This window comes from Amblyraja radiata, chromosome 4 (assembly GCF_010909765.2).
Source record: "Amblyraja radiata isolate CabotCenter1 chromosome 4, sAmbRad1.1.pri, whole genome shotgun sequence".
NCBI lineage: Eukaryota > Metazoa > Chordata > Chondrichthyes > Rajiformes > Rajidae > Amblyraja > Amblyraja radiata.
In genome coordinates this window covers 66992957-67009810 of record NC_045959.1, presented here as the reverse complement: position 1 = coordinate 67009810, position 16854 = coordinate 66992957, and the positions used below count along the sequence as shown (strand labels likewise).

The 16854-nt window shown below is 43.5% G+C and overlaps 1 protein-coding gene and 1 long non-coding RNA gene across 3 annotated transcripts in view; one reads left to right on the top strand and one right to left on the bottom strand.

The window, feature by feature from the left end:
- asxl3 (ASXL transcriptional regulator 3) overlaps window positions 1-16854 on the bottom strand; it is a 214448-nt gene that overhangs the window by 6575 nt on the left and 191019 nt on the right. The gene's annotated exons all lie outside the window — the stretch shown is intronic.
- On the top strand, window positions 3328-15964 carry LOC116972231. The gene is made up of 3 exons (XR_004411743.1): window positions 3328-3366; window positions 8926-8931; window positions 15708-15964. It is a non-coding gene; the product is annotated as an uncharacterized LOC116972231 (long non-coding RNA).

The following is a 16854-nucleotide window of genomic DNA, read 5'->3' as shown; positions in this document are numbered from 1 at the left end:
GTCGTCGCTGGATTTTGAAATGTTCAAAACTTTTTGGCGACAGTCGGCGACAGTTGGCTTGACGCCAATGAGCGTAGCTTGCCATTTCCTGACATAGGTGCTGTCGTAGGTTGTCGCCAGGATGATGTAGGTTGTCGCCGGTGCTGACTTCAGTAACTTCCATTGGCGACTACCTACGTCAACCTATGCCAGCCGGCGACAGGTACCTATGTCTGAATTGTCTTAAGTTGTCTTCAGTTGTCACCGACAGGGTCGTACCTTGTCGTGGGTGGACGTAGGTTGTCGTAGGTATGGTGGTAGGTGGACTTCCTAATGGGTCGCCGGTTGTCGGTAGCTTGCAGTCGACTACGTGGTAGGTTGTTGTAAATATTGTCGTTCTTTCAGTGACCTGCTACGACTATAAGTCGCCAGCAGTCGCCGAAAAAATCGCCTAAGTGGGACAGGCCCATTAGACAGGTACATGGATAGGACAAGTTTGGAGGGATATGGACCAAACGCAGGCAGGTGGGACTAGTGTGGCTGGGACATGTCGGCCAGTTTGGGCAAGTTGGGCCGAAGAGCCTGTTTCTACCCTCTATGACTCTACTCTACCAACCAATTTTGGTGACATCTACAAATTAACTAGCAATGGTAATTACATTGTCATGTATATAACAAACAGCAGGGGACCCAGCAGTGATCCCTGTTCCATGCCACTGGTCACAGGCCTCCAATCAGAAGATAGTTTGAAGGGTTCCAATTCTGGCTCGAAGGGCTGAATGGCCTATTCCTGCACCTATTTTTCTATGTTTCTCAAAAAATCCTTTCACAACTACCCTTTGACTCTGTCCTCCAAGCCAAGTTTATATCCAATTGACTAATTGCGCCTTAGATTCTATGTGATCTAAGATGGGTAAAATGAAATGAAATGTTTAAAGAAGGATTAAGATGTGTGGAATTGGGGCAGACCAAGCTGTAAGTGTGTGACAAGAGCCACAGTATCATCACCACAATCTGGACAGGAGAAATGGTGTATAGCAATGCAGCATGACAACGTTGATCAAGAGTAACTTCAAACAACAGCCATAATATTATGTACATGATATTAATGCAAATTGTCCACAAATAAACTTATTCTTCCATATTTTGTTCAGAAGTGAATGAACATTCTGAAGAAATTAAGGAGAGGTATAAAAGGTTAATTCACTGGTGGAATCCTCAGCATTAGTACTGGATTGGGTGAAATGGATAGGGGATTAGGGATAGGGGATTAGTCCCAGTGGGCTGACATGCAGTCGAGCTGCTTTAGGTTACCCCTCGGATGCAAAATTGAAAGCAAACCCACAAAGGTTGACACACATTTCCTCTTCACTCTGACTGTCAAATCAATATTCTCCAAGTGGAAGAGAAAGGAAAATTTGCTGTTTTGTGCTCCTGAATAATGTGGCTATATTACAAATAGAGGAGGGAAGCCAGATTGTTAATCAACAAGAGGGAAAGGTGAAGAAAGTCTTTGGAAAGCAGTGTCAAAGATGAGAAAATTGCTTGGATGCCACATTGTAATGTTGAAATATTATCATTTCCCTTCACAAGCTAAATACATTTTAAAACACATGTTAAAGAGATTTTAAAACATATTGTTTATGAAGCTTGGGCTTCTCTGCTAATCTGCCAATTTAATACCCAAGATAGGAAAGAATGCAGGAAGTGAAAGGCTGTGCAAATTGCATGGGAAATCTCAAGTAAACAAAAAACTGCACAGGAAGATGAAACAGGTGCTTACAGTAAGCATGAACAGGGATGCAGGATGAAGATAATAAACATTTACAGAAAATTAGCAAAAAAACTAGAAAGTGACTGAAAGTTCATCTTATAAAATCAAACAGCCGAGAAGCAGAATAAATTATTTGTTTCCAGTTGAAATCTTGTTGATAAACTGCGGTCTGAGCTGGTACTCTGGCAGTCCGGTGAGAAAGAGAATGAATTATTTCCTAACTCGATAAGACATGGCTAACATTTATATTACTGAATAATACTTGCGGCATAGAGAAATTGTCATAGGGAAATGTGTCATTCCTAACTGTCACTTTATATCATGTTGTCACGTGGGTGGAGCACCACGGCAAATTCCTTGTATGTGAATACTTGGCCAATAAACTTATTCATCCATTCATTCATTCATTCATTCATTCCCCGATGATGCTAGCTGAAAAAGAACAATCTTTCTCCAAATCTCTTTGGCTGCGGTTTGAACTAAGTTGTGTGAAGGTAACACATGGTGGGAGCCTCAACTACAAAGCTGATCCATATTTGAGGTACACCTCTAATGACCTCTAATGACTTCAGCCTCAATAATTACCGGTGACTAATCAACTGACCAGAGTCTTTATTAACATCTGTAATCGCTCAATTCAACAATCTTCCCATCCTATCAACCTCAAACAAACCCCCAACATTCGGGTCTCGAAGTAAAATAAAGTGACCTCTCTCAATAAGTGCCTCCCAGTGATCCTTTTTCCAGTGAAAATGCTTTGCCTCTCTTATTCCATTTAACAAAATTGATGTAGTCTTGTCAGTATTCATTCATCCTTCTTTTTGCCCTGCTCCTACTAACCTACGGCCCTTCCCAGTCTTTATTTCACCTCTGGCTGAACCTCATTGCTGACAATCCACTCTTTCCAATCTCACCTGCTCCAATGTTGGACATCATTCCATAACTGTTTTTATGTCCTAATTTCATTTAGAAAGTTTTTAAAAATGTTTCTGAATGAGGTGGTGATAGGGGATCATTTTCCAATGTTCTCTCGACTGGATTAGTTCCTGTGGACAGGAGGGTAGCCAACGTAACTCCACTTTTTAAGAAAGGAGGAAGAGAGAAAGCAGGGAATTATAGACCAGTTAGCCTAATGGGCCTGTCCCACTTACGCAATTTTTTTGGCGGCTTCCGGCACCAGTCATAGTCGCAGTAGGTCGCCGACATTTTTTAACATGTTGAAAATCCAGCAGCAACCAGAACAAGGTACGACTCTTTGGGCGACTACTCACGACCATACAGGCTTCACCCCGCGACATGTCGCCAGGGTGTCGCCTGTATGGTTGTGAGTAGTCTCCTCAGTCGTCCAAAGAGTCGTAGCGTCTTTCTGGTTGCCGCTGAATTTTCAACATTTTCGGCGACATGCAACGACCTATGACAGGTGCATTACATCGGTAGTGGGGAAGATGCTTGAGTCGATTATTAAATATGTTATAACAGCACATTTGGAAAGCAGTGACAGTATTGGTCAAAGTCAGCATGCATTTATGAAGGGGAAATCATGCTTGACTAATCTTCTGGAATTATTTGTGGATGTAACAAGTAGAATGGATAAGGGAGAGCCAGTGGATGTGGTGTATCTTGACTTTCTAAAAGCCTTTGACAAGGTCCCACACAAGAGATTAGTGTGCAAAATTAGAGCACATGGTATTGGGGGTAGGATATTGACAAGGATAGAGAACTGGTTGGCAGACAGAAAGCAGAGAGAAGGAATTAACGGGTCCTTTTTAGAATTGCAGGCAGTGACTAGTGGGGTGCCGCATGGCTTGGTGCTGGGACCCCAGTTATTTACAATATATATTAACGATTTAGACGAGGGAATTAAATGTGACATCTCCAAGATTGCAGATGACACAAAGCTGGGTGGCAGCATGAGCTGTGATGCGGATGCTATGAGGCTGCAGGGTGACTTGGATAGGTTGGGTTGAAAGAGCTAATAGTCAAATCCAATAGTCAAATCTAAAATGATAAGAAAAATGTATAATTGTGCTGACTCTCCTTTGTTCTGAGAGTGGGGCCAGAGAAGCACTGAGCCACGTTTGTGCTCATTGTAGGTCTTTGCCACTCCCATCTGACGAATCAATTAAAGATTGCCATGGTCTACCTTTAATGTTTATTGCTATCTGCTTTTTAAGAAACAAAGTTTGACATTTTGGCTGTAGTCGGCAGGGATCTCGCTGGGACCAGCAACAGATGACTGAGTAAGAGGGTGCAGTTGACCGGGATCTGAAGGGGAGAAAACTGAGCTCTAGTTGGACCCTTTGAGTCCAACCTCCCGAAGAAGCTCCCGGAAAAAACTAAGGTCCCTCAGTCTGAGGTTGGCCTGGTTCCAGACAAGATCCTTAGAAGCAGACAGCGAAGGTAAGACCACTTGTATAAAGGATTGGCTTGTGTATTGGGTAAAATAAAGGATTCGCCATGGCAGACTAAAGAGGTTTTGTCACAATTAAAGGATTGGACACGGCAGACAAAACATTTTTTGTCACTAATGTGTATTGGAAAGACAAGGTGTCTTGAAAAGAAGTGTATTGGAAAGACAATGTGTCTTGAAGATACAGTGTTTTGAAAAGACTGTTGTGAATTTGCTACCAGAGAGAGAGAGTAGCCAGATTGGGCTTTACAGACTGCAAAAGTTTGTTACAAATAAAGGATTGGGCTTAACAGGCTGAAAAAGGTTGTTATAATTTGTGTACTAAGAAGTGATTTGGAGATTGGAAATAATTTGGATAAGAGTGACAGAAAGACAGCTGTACAACACATGTGTTATTTGTTTCATAATGAAAGTGCTAATAGTCAAATCTAATAGTCAAATCTAAAATTCAGTCGTTCTTCTACAAAAGCATGGGCTAGTAGAACAAAGAATGGCTCGGTGCCAAGTCTGAATGACTTTGTAAATTATATGAAACACAATATGGAGGACAGGTTGTCTTTTCAATAATTACATTAAGATGGAAGCCTGCAGTAATAACATGTGCTTCTTCAAGGCCATAAAGAAGCTAAGATTGAAAAAAAAATAGCTGACGCTCCAGAGATAAGTAATAACTTGTCATTGGATGAGCTTGATTTGGACTCAGCTTCTCTTATATTCTGAAAGGCTACAGAAATTTCAGTCATGCCATATTCAGACTTGGTAGGAGTATTTTACTGATAAGAAAAATGTATAATTGTGCTAACTCGCCTTTGTTCTGAGAGTGGGAGCACAAGAAGCACTGAGCAATGTTTGTGCTCATTGTAATCTCTCCACTTCCGTCTGACGAATCAATTAAAGATTGCCATGGTCTACCTTCAACGGTTGTTGCTATCTGCTTTTTAAGAAACAAACTTTCACATTTGGCTGTAGTCGGCAGGGATCTAGCTGGAACCAGCAACAGATGACTGAGTAAGGATGCAGTTGACCGGGATCTGAGGGGGAAAAAACTGAGCTCTAGTCAGACCCTTTACCGTCTGGCCTCCCGAAGAAGCTCCCGGTAAAAAACTAAGGTCCCTCAGTCTGAGGTTGGCCTGGTTCCAGACAAGATCCTTAGAAGCAGACAGCGAAGGTAAGACCACCAGTATAAAGGATTGGTTTATGTATTGGAAATGATTAAAAGATTGGGCACGGCAGACCAGAGGTTTTGTCACAATCAAAGGATTGGGCACAGCAGACTACAAAGTTTTTGTCACTAATGTGTATTGGAAAGACGAGGTGTCTTGAAAAGATGTGTATTGAAAAGACTTGTGAATTTGCTACCAGAGAGAGTAGCCAGGATTGGGCTTTACAGCCTGCAAAGGTTTGTTACAAATAAAGGATTGGGCTTAACAGGTTGAAAATGTTTGTTACAATTTGTGTACTAAGTTGTGTACTAAGAAGTGATTTGGCGATTGGATAAACATGGAAATAATTTAGATAAAAGTGACGGAAAGACAGCTGTGCAACACATGTGTTATTTGTTTACAAGGATTATAGAATTTTGTATTATAAATTGACCAAACATTTGAGTAATGTGGCTTGACCAATAGGAGGTATATGGAACGTGGAGACTATTGAAGGCAGAGAGAGAGCGAGAGAGAGCGAGAGAGAGAGAGAGAGTGAGGCAGAAAAGAAGTGGGTGGAGACGCGAGATAGTGGTTGGATGAATTACGCCTGTAAAAGAGGAATTGAATTGTGTATAAAAACAGAACTATTAAAAGAATGGAAAGTACTTCAGATGGAATTTCAGTGGTCAGTGGGTTAGGAGATAAGGGCTAAGGCAGAAAAAGAAAGCGCTGATATGAGTTCGGAGAACAAACCAGGTACCGGTAAGTCTTCTCGACGTCTTCTCGAGACCCTATGTCTGGCAATGGCAACTCTGTCTATAGAAGAAGGGGGAGGTGGCCAAACACAATCTGAATCACTGTCCAATCACAGCTCAGACGACTCCTATTTTGAACATTGTTCATTTTAAATTCTCACTCCAACAAAGAAGCTAACTTTTGCAAACCTTCCCAGTCCCAGTTCACAAAATCTGCCAGGGGAATTTCCTAGCTTGCTAATTCTGCATTAATTCTGCAAATTGGTTCCCATAGAAACAATTCCCTTTTAAACAGAACAGCTTTTGTCAGATAAAGGAGGAAAATATAACATTAATATAGAGAGACGTCTCTAATGTTTTGCATGATTTTTTGGAAACGAGGGGGGCTAAATCGCTTTGGCTAACTCCGCTCAAATTAAATTTGTTTATTTTGCTTGTTTTTGTGCTCGGCTTATTTTAATGTTTGAAGATTAGTATTTGTTAAAACTAAATGCTCTCTAAAAAGGTATTAAAAAAAAGAAAAAGTTCATGCTCTTATTGATAGACTGTTCTCCGTGTTCTTTTGAGTTGTCACTCATCCAAGTTCTGTCTCTTATCTGACTAGAGAAGCTCAGTGTTCTATTCATGGCTATGATAACAAGATACTGGGAGCTTAATTTTACTGTGTTCAGAATTTTGCTATGTTTTTTTTCCAATTTCTCCCAAAGCATATCGAGATAGTTGACATCAAGTAACAGGCTATATTTATATATTTATATATATAACCCCTTTTGATGAAATGGTCCATGTCAGATGAAATAGGATGTCATTGAATGAGCTTGCAATCTATGGAAATTAATTGTTTATTCTTTGTTTTCTCTTAACTTCAGGCTTATTTATCTATTTATTTATTTACTTTTCTTCTTCCTTTCCCTTGTTTCTTACCTTTTGAATTGAGTTCAAACAGAGACCTGAATTCCACGATGGCCACGTGGCATACAGGTGAGATGTTAGATGAGATTGGAGATGCCTTTATCTCAGAACAAAATCTGTTAATTTGAAATTGTAATTTTGGACAGATAGATTGGAACAATTGGGAATATTTTTAAATTGTTTTTTTTTAAATAATGATCTATTTTTAAAGGGTCTGCCATATAGGTAGTTAAAGAGTGATCTCACATCGCTCACCATCCATAGAATTCTGGATTAGTGGAGGGAATGAATAGGACACAATAATAGGACAAGGTTAAAGCACATGGTATTGGGGGTTCAGTATTGAAGTATACAAACTTAAAGCACACGGTATTGGGGGTTCAGTATTGATGTGGATAGAGAACTGGCTGGCAGACAGGAAGCAAAAAGTAGGAGTAAACGGGTCCTTTTCAGAATGGCAGGCAGTGACTAGTGGGGTACTGCAAGGCTCAGTGCTGGGACCCCAGCTATTTACAATATATATTAATGATCTGGATGAGGGAATTGAATGCAACATCTCCAAGTTTGCGGATGACACGAAGCTGGGGGGCAGTGTTAGCTGTGAGGAGGATGCTAGGAGGCTGCAAGGTGACTTGGATAGGTTGGGTGAGTGAGAAAATGCATGAGAGATGCAGTATAATGTGGATAAATGTGAGGTTATCCACTTTGGTGTCAAAAACAGGAAAGTAGACTATTATCTGAAAGGTGGCCGGTTAGGAAAAGGGGAGATGCAACGAGACCTGGGTGTCATGGTACACCAGTCATTGAAAGTAGGAATGCAGGTGCAGCAGGCAGTGAAGAAAGCAAATGGTATGTTAGCATTCATAGCAAAAGGATTTGAGTATAAGAGCAGGGAGGTTCTACTGCAGTTGTACAGGGTGTTGGTGAGACCACACCTGAGGTATTGCGTACAGTTTTGGTCTCCTAATCTGAGGAAAGACATTCTTGCCATAGAGGGAGTACAGAGAAGGTTCACCAGACTGGTTCCTGGGATGGCAGGACTTTCATATGAAGAAAGACTGGATAGACTCGGCTTGTACACGCTAGAATTCAGAAGATTGAGGGGGGATCTTATAGAAACGTACAAAATTCTTAAGGGGTTGGACAGGCTAGATGCAGGAAGATTATTCCCGATGTTGGGGAAGTTCAGAACTAGGGGTCACAGTTTAAGGATAAGAGGGAAGTCTTTTAGGACCGAGATGAGAAAATCATTTTTTACACATAGAGTGGTGAATCTGTGGAATTCTCTGCCACAGAAGGTAGTTGAGGCCAGTTCATTGGCTATATTTAAGAGGGAGTTAGATGTGGCCCTTGTGGCTAAAGGGATCAGGGGGTATGGAGAGAAGGCAGGGATGGGATACTGAGTTGGATGATCAGCCATGATTATATCGAATGGCGGTGCAGGCTCGAAGGGCTGAATGGCCTACTCCTGCACCTATTTTCTATGTTTCTATGACACAATAAGAGTGTGGAAGTTAGTTATGACCTACAGGCCCACAGCAATGACTTAATTGCATACGCACAGCAATTAAGCACAACCTTGTCAGTCTTGCATTCACAAGAAAACGCTGAAGCCAGTTGAATACAGACACAGTCCATACTACTGGGATTGGCCAAAATTGGGACTATGTTGGAGGGCACTGTACCAGGTGCTACTATGACACCAACCGCCATGAAGATTGAAGATCACTCCCGTTGGAGACATCTGATACGATTGACTGTAAATGGAGGAGAACCAAGAAAGGACAATGGGACTATTGACCCTGCTTTTTATCCTGAGGTTGGCCCAGATGGGCTCGACTTGGGGAAACACCACTGCACCAAGACGTCCTGAATAAAGCTGACAACTGTTCTTACGTTTATAAAACTGACCAAGATGGATCCATTACCACAGGTTCTTGAAGGAACCAGAAAAAGGTGGCAGCTTATCCCGGAGCTACAGTCCGAGCTGAAACAGATGAGAAATGTGCTCACCAATGCTCAGTCTGAAAATGACCAATTCGCTTCCATCACACAGCAGCTGAAGGAGAGCAATCAGGTTGTTGAGTTGAAAAACCTTGATTTTGGAGTGCAACTCAGTTGCAGAACTAGATTGCGGTAAATCCCAGCTGGGATCAAAGTGAGGAGCTGAGTTGGGATGGATCAGACAGACAGTTGGCATTGATGGAGAAGGAAGAAGAATGATGGAGCAAAGCCTTTGCAGTGTGAAGTTTGTGGTTTCCAGTGCAGGCAAAGAGCATCCTTGAAATACCATATGACCAAGCACAAGGCAGGAGCTGGTTGAATTTGCTTGTGACCAATTTGAGTAGCGGTTTGAGAAGGTTCACAATTTGAATGTTCACCTTCCATGTTTCAACAATTTCCATGGTTCATCCCTTGACCCAGAATACAGATAAAAACAAACCTATTGAAATTGAATCGTCAGCTAAATTTGGAAACATTACTTAAGCAGGAACCCAGTTAATAGTTATTCTACAGCTAAATGATGAGTCTAAAGAATCTTGCACCATTTTTCAATGTCAGCAAGACACAAAGGATTAACACGCAGGTTTGCCACTGCGACACAGGTGGTTTTAAACTAAATAAGGAGGGGGTGGGGTCAAATGGGATAGTCAAGGACAGAGTTAAAGGGAAAGGGAGTAAAGGGATAGTTAATGACTCCAGAATTAATGGGAAAGAAAGCTCACAAAGGGATAGGAGAGTATGGCCAAGTGTAGTAGGGATCGATGTGAATGGTGAGATGCGTAAGGAATTAAAAGTACTGTATTTGAATGCGCGAAGTATAAGAAGAAAAGTAGATGAGCTTGAGGCTCAGTTAGAGGTTGGTAGATATGACATTGTGGGGATTACCGAGACGTGGCTGCAGGTGAATCGGGTCTGGGAACTTAATATTCAGGGTTATACATCCTATAGAAAGGACGGGCAGGTGGGCAGAGGAGGGGGGGGGGGGGGGGGGGGGGGGGGGGGTAGCTCTTCTGGTGAGGAATGGAATTCAGTCCCTTGCGAGGGAAGACATAGGGACTGACGAGGTAGAGTCACTGTGGATTGAGTTGAAGAATTACAAAGGCAAGAAGACACTAATCAGTGTTATCTACAGACCCCCAAATAGTAGCCCGAATGTAGGGTGTAAGTTGCAGCAGGAGTTAAAACTGGCATGTAACAAAGGTAATGCCACTGTGGTGATGGGGGATCTCAATATGCAGGTAGACTGGGAAAATCAGTTGGTTCAGGACCCCAAGAAAGAGAGTTTGTAGAGTGCCTCCGAGATAGATTCTTAGAGCAGCTTGTAATGGAGCCGACCAGAGAAAAGGCAATTCTGGATTTAGTGTTGTCCAATGAACCAAATTTGATAAGAGAACTCAAGGTAAAGGAACCTCTTGGAGGTAGTGATCATAATATGATTAGTTTTAATCTGCAATTTGAGAAGGAGAAGGTTAAATCGGAAGTGTCAGTGAGGCAGTTGAACAAAGGGGATTATGAAGGCATGAGAGAGGAGCTGGCCAAGGTAGACTGGAAAGGGATACTAGCAGGAATGACGGTGGAACAGCAATGGCAGGAATTTCTGGGCATAATCCGGAAGACGCAGGATCATTTCATTCCAAAAAGGAAGAAAGATTCTAAGGGGAGTAGGAGGCAACCGTGGCTGACAAGAGAAGTTAGGGATAGAATAAAACTAAAAGAAAAGATGTATAACACAGCAAAGAGTATCTGGAAGCCAGAGGATTGTGAAACTTTCATAGGACAACAGAAGGAAACAAAATGGGCAATACGGGCTGAAAAGATGAAGTACGAAGTGAAGCTGGCCAGAAATATAAAGAAGGACAGTAAAAGCTTCTTTAGAAAAGTTAAGGGAAAAAGTGTAGCAAAGTCAAATGGGGTCCCTTGAAGACAGACACGGGTGAAATTATTATGGGGAACAAGGAAATGGCAGAAGAGTTGAATAGGTACTTCGGATCTGTCTTCACTAAGGAAGACACAAACAATCTCCCAGAAGTACTGGAGGACAGAGGATCTAAGAGGGCCGAGGAACTGAAAGAAATTTTCATTAGGTGAGAAATAGTATTGGGTAGGCTAATGGGATTGAAGGATGATAAATCCCCGGGGCCTGATGAACTGCATCCCAAGGTCCTCAGGGAGGTGGCTCTAGAAATAGTGGACGCATTGGTGATCATTTTCCAATGTTCAACAGATTCAGGATCAGTTCCTGTGGATTGGAGGATAGCTAATGTTATACCACTTTTCAAGAAAGGGGCGAGAGAGAAAATAGGGAATTACAGACCAGTTAGCCTGACTTCGGTGGTGGGAAAAATGCTGGAGTCAATTATTAAAGAGGCAATAATGGGGCATTTGGATAGCAGTAAAAGGATTAGTCCAAGTCAGCATGGATTTATGAAAGGTAAATCATGCTTGACTAATCTTCTGGAATTTTTTGAGGATGTGACAAGTAAAATGGATGAAGGGAGCCAGTGGATGTAGTGTATCTAGACTTTCAGAAAGCCTTTGATAAGGTCCAGCACGGGAGACTGGTGACTAAAATTAGAGCACATGGTATTGGGGGTAGGGTGTTGACGTGGATAGAAAATTGGTTGGCAGACTGGAAGCAAAGAGTAGGAGTGAACGGGTCCTTTTCAGAATGGCAGGCAGTGGCGAGTGGAGTGCCGCAAGGCTCGATGTTGGGGCCTCAACTGTTTACCATATATATTAATGATTTGGAAGAGGGAATTAGGAGCAACACTAGCAAGTTTGCGGATGACACAAAGCTGGGTGGCAGTATGAACTGTGAAGAGGATGCTAGGAGGTTGCAGGGTGACCTGGACAGGTTGAGTGAGTGGGCAGATGCGTGGCAGATGCAGTATAATATAGATAAATGTGAGGTTATCCACTTTGGTGGCAAAAACAAGGGGACTGATTATTATCTCAATGGGGTTAGGTTAGGTAAGGGGGAGGTACCTGGGTGTCCTTGTACACCGGTCACTGAAAGTTGGCGTGCAGGTACAGCAGGTAGTGAAGAAAGTTAATGGAATGTTGGCCTTCATAACAAGAGGATTTCAGTATAGGTAGAGAGGTTCTACTGCAGTTGTATAGGGCTCTGGTAAGACCACATCTGGAGTATTGAGTACAGTTTTGGTCTCCTAATTTGAGGAAGGACATCCTTGTGATTGAATCAGTGCAGCGTAGGTTCACGAGATTGATCCCTGGGATGGCGGGACTGTCATTTGAGGAAAGATTGAAAAGACTAGGCTTGTATTCACTGGAGTTTAGAAGGATGAGGGGCGTTCTTATAGAAACATATACAATTATAAAAGGACTGGACAAGCTAGATGCAGGAAAAATGTTCCCAATGTTGGGCGAGTTCAGAACCAGGGGCCACATTCTTAGAATAAAGGGGAGGCCATTTAAGACTGAGGTGAGAAAAAAAGTTTTCACCCAGAGAGTTGTGAATTTGTGGAATTCCCTGCCACAGAGGGCAGTGGAGGCCAAGTCACTGGATGGATTTAAGAGAGAGTTAGATAGAGCTCTAGGGGCTAGTGGAATCAAGGGATATGGGGAGAAGGCAGGCACGGGTTATTGATTGGGGATGATCAGCCATGATCACAATGAATGGCGGTGGTGGCTCGAAGGGCCAAATGGCACCTATTTTCTATGTTTCTATGAATAAATGCAATCAAACCAGGCTCGCCTAAAGTAGAATAGAATAGAATAGAATAGAATAGAATAGAATAGAATAGAATAGAATAGAATAGAATAGAATAGCCTTTTATTGTCATCCAGACCGAAGTCTGAACGAAATTTAAGCAGTCATACATATAATACAATACAATAAAAAACAACAATAAACACATATTAACATCCACCACAGTGAGTCCACCCAACATCTCCTCACTGTGATGGAGGCAAAAGTCTTAGGGCTGCAGTCTCTTCCCTCCTCTTCTCCTTCTGCGCTGAGGCGATACCCCCCGGGCGATGTTAAAACCTGTCCTGCGGCTCAAACACCGCGGCCCGGGGTAGTCGAAGCTGCCGCTCACCAGACCTGCTGACGCAGCCGCTGGCCCGCGGCCGAACCCCCGGTCTCAGGCCACCGCCACCAGAACTGCCATCCCAGCCCCCGGAGCATCGTTCCAGCCCCGAGCCGGATCGCCCTCACGTGAGTACTGCCACCGTCTCAGCCTCGCGCCAGGCCGCCGCTCCTCCCTCGCGCCAGACCGCCCCGACTGGGCGCCGCTCCTCCCTCGGGCTGGGCCGCCCCGACTGGGCGCCGCTCCTCCCTCGGGCTGGGCCGCCCCGACCGGGCACCGCTCCTCCCTCGGGCTGGGAACGCCGTACCTCCCCGAGCTCGGCTACTCCGACGGGAGCACCGTTCCTTCCTCGGGCCGGCCATCACAGCCCCTCACGAAAGCCCTGTTCCAGCCCCGAGCCGGGCCGTCCTCACGGGAGCGAGCTCAGTGCGAGTCCTGGCGGGCTCTGCCTCCTGAGCCTCGAGGTCGCCAGCTCCGCCATTAGGCCTCAGCGCAGACGGAGGCAGAGAAGGGGAATACGACAAAAAAGCCGCTGCAGCCAGAGCCGCGCCGCCACTAGGTAGAGCAAAGGAAAGATTATGTGGAGAACATAGTTCTGAGCATTATAGCACACCAGTTCCAGAGACAAAGTCCAATGTCTGCAATGGGGTAGAGGTGAATCAGGCAGAATCCTAACAATTGGAAGCACTGTTCAGAACTCTGATAACAGAGGGGCAGAAGCTAGTTGGTGTTGTGGTGAGGCGGGATTCCACTTTGCCACAGTTACATCCTGGACATGCATTCAAGTCGCAGCGTTGTTTTGAATAAGGGACAGTGCCCATTCAGTAGAAATAAGGACTCAATGAAGGAAGTTCTGGATGGTTCAATAACCCTTTCACCTTGGAATGGAACAGTGACTGAAAATGGTGAGGGTGATAATGTTGCGAAGCATCAACCTGTCCCAGTGTTAGCAGACTTTCAGCCTTGTACATACAGTGGAGCCACTTCACGGTCGGTGGATGTGGACAACTCGGAATCCCCATTGAAGAAGGATATGTTCTTGCGCTCAGATCCTGAATATACAGTGCTCTTGGGAAAATGTTCAGGTACAAGATGCAACTCAACCATTTAATGTAAAAAAAAAACAGTTAACTGCAATGAAGCATCTTGTTCTATAAGAAATGATGTTGTGGATGGATTGGAGTCCAGTGATCTTTCTGAAAGGTATTTATCAAGTGAAGATGACCGAGAAATAAAAGTTAAGAATGGTTCTTCAGATGAGTCTTTTCAACCATATTGGAAGAAGAAGAGTAAGTTACCAGTTAAGAAGTGCAATATTAAGGATGTGAAGAAACAATCTGGACAAAAACGTGGCCGGAAACCAAAGTCAAACTTGGAAAGGGAAGATTTCCCCACTGTGTATCGATGACTGTATAAGGGTTGCTGTGCTATTTACAGAGGAATTAGCGGACTTAAGAAACACATAAAAGAGCAGCATGAAGAGGTACATGAAAGACCTTGCCCACACACAGGATGTAACAAGGTGTTTCTGATTGATTGCAATCTGCAGCGCCATGTAAAGCTGATCCATACAGAAGAAAGAACATCTTTACAGATCAGGAGGAAGTGCAAAGCCTTTGGTCACAACCTCGGAATGACAAACCATATTTGATCAACAATATTGAAGCATTTTGAGCTCTATCGTATGAACAAGGGTCTAGAGAGAGAAAAGCTGAACATTTTGAACAGATGGATCCCTTAAAAGAGATTATGCATAACCCTATCCAGGAAGCTAATGACTCAGAACTGGTGGGTAATCAGTGTGGTGACAATCAGGACATTGATGAGGATGGCAATGATGGCGTTTCTGATGAGAAGGACAATTGCCGTTTTGTTCCCAACCCTGACCGGATCGATGCCGATGGTGACAGCAGAGGAGACACCTGCAAGGCCGACTTTGACAACAACAACCCAGATATCCATGACGTGCCCGAGAACAGCGCCATCAGTGAGACTGACCTGAGGAAGTTCCAAAGGGGACGATGCAGATCGTTCCTAACTGGGTAGTGCGCAACAAGGGCAGGGAGTTACTGCAGACCGACAACTCTGACCCTGGCCATGCTGACGGATTTGAAGAGTTCAACGCCATCAACTTCAGTGGTACCTTCTACGTCAACACAGAGTGCAATCTACGGTGGCTTTGTCTTTGGCTTCCAGTCCAGCAACCACATCTACGTGGTGATGTGGAAGCGGTCCACCCAAACCTACTGGGAGGAAAAGCTGTCCAAACTCACGGATACGCTAGCGTCTAGATCAAGGATGTGAACCCCAGCACAGGACGAGAAGGGGGGAACACCTCACCCGTGCAACGATCTATGAAGAGACTGGCAACACCCTCGGACAGGTGCGAACTTTATGGCACAACCCCAATATCGCCTGAAAGGATTACACCGCCTACAGGTGTAATTGACCCTAAAACAAGCTTCATCAGGATAGTTGTCAATGAAGAGAGTGAGAACTGGCTGCCATACCTTTGGTTTGGTGGACTTTGGGGTACTGTGATACATAATTGCTCTATCATTCTGCTAATCATTGCTCTAATACTTGCGACCATTGTGTGTACCTACCGAGGACTGTGAATGTTATCATGTTTGATAAAAAGGAGGGAATGAAAGAGCAAATAGTCAAATCTAATAGTGAAATCTAAAATGGAGTTGTTCGTCTACAAAAGCATGATCTAATAGAACAAAAGAATGGCTCGGTGCCAAGTGTGAATGACTTTGTAAATTATATGGAACACAATATGGAGGACAGGTTGTCTTTTCAATAAATACATTAAGATGGCAGTCTGCAGTAAAAACATGTGCTTCATTCAAGGCCATAAAGAAGCCAAGATTGAAAAAATAGCTGACGCTCCAGAGATAAGTAATAACTTGTTATTGGATGAGCTTGATTTGGACCCAGCTTTTCTTATATTCTGATAGGCATGGGATCTTTCAGTCGTGCCATATTCAGACTTGGTAAGAGTGTTTTATTGATAAGAAAAGTGTATAATTGTGCTCACTCTCCTTTGTTCTGAGAGTGGGGCCAGAGAAGCACTGAGCAACGTTTGTGCTCATTGTAGATCTTTGCCACTCCCGTCTGACAAATCAATTAAAGATTGCCATGGTCTACTTTTAACGTTTATTGCTATCTGCTTTTTAAGAAATGAACTTTGACAGGGTGAGTGGACAGATGCATGGCAGATGCAGTATAATGTGGATAAATGTGAGGTTATCCACTTTGGTGGCAAGACAGGAAGACAGATAATGATCTGAACAAAATGCTGGAGTAACTCAGCGGGTCAGGCAGCAGATGAGGAAAAGGTAAGGTGCAACGAGACCTGGGTGTGCTTGTACATCAGTCACTGAAAGGTACAGCAGGCAGTGAAGAAAGCTAATGGCATGTTAGCCTTTATTACGAGAGGATTTGAATTTAGGAGCAAGGAGGTCCTACTGCAGTTGTAATGGTGTTAACCTCTTGCTGTTTTTGTTTAATATGTTTTTGGTCTCCTAATTTGAGGAAGAACATTTTTGCTATTGAGGGAGTGCAGCGTAGGTTCACCAGGTTCATTCCCGGGATGGCGGGACTGACATATGATGAAAGAATGGATCGACTGGGCTTGGATTCACTGGAATTTGGAAGGATGAAAGGGAATCTTATAGAAACATATACAATTCTGAAAGTATTGGACAGGAAAGATGCAGGAAATATGTTCCTGATGTTGGGGGAGTCCAGAACCAGGCGTCGCAGTTTAAGAATAAGGGTTAGGCCTTTAAGGACTGAGATGAGGAAAAACTTCTTC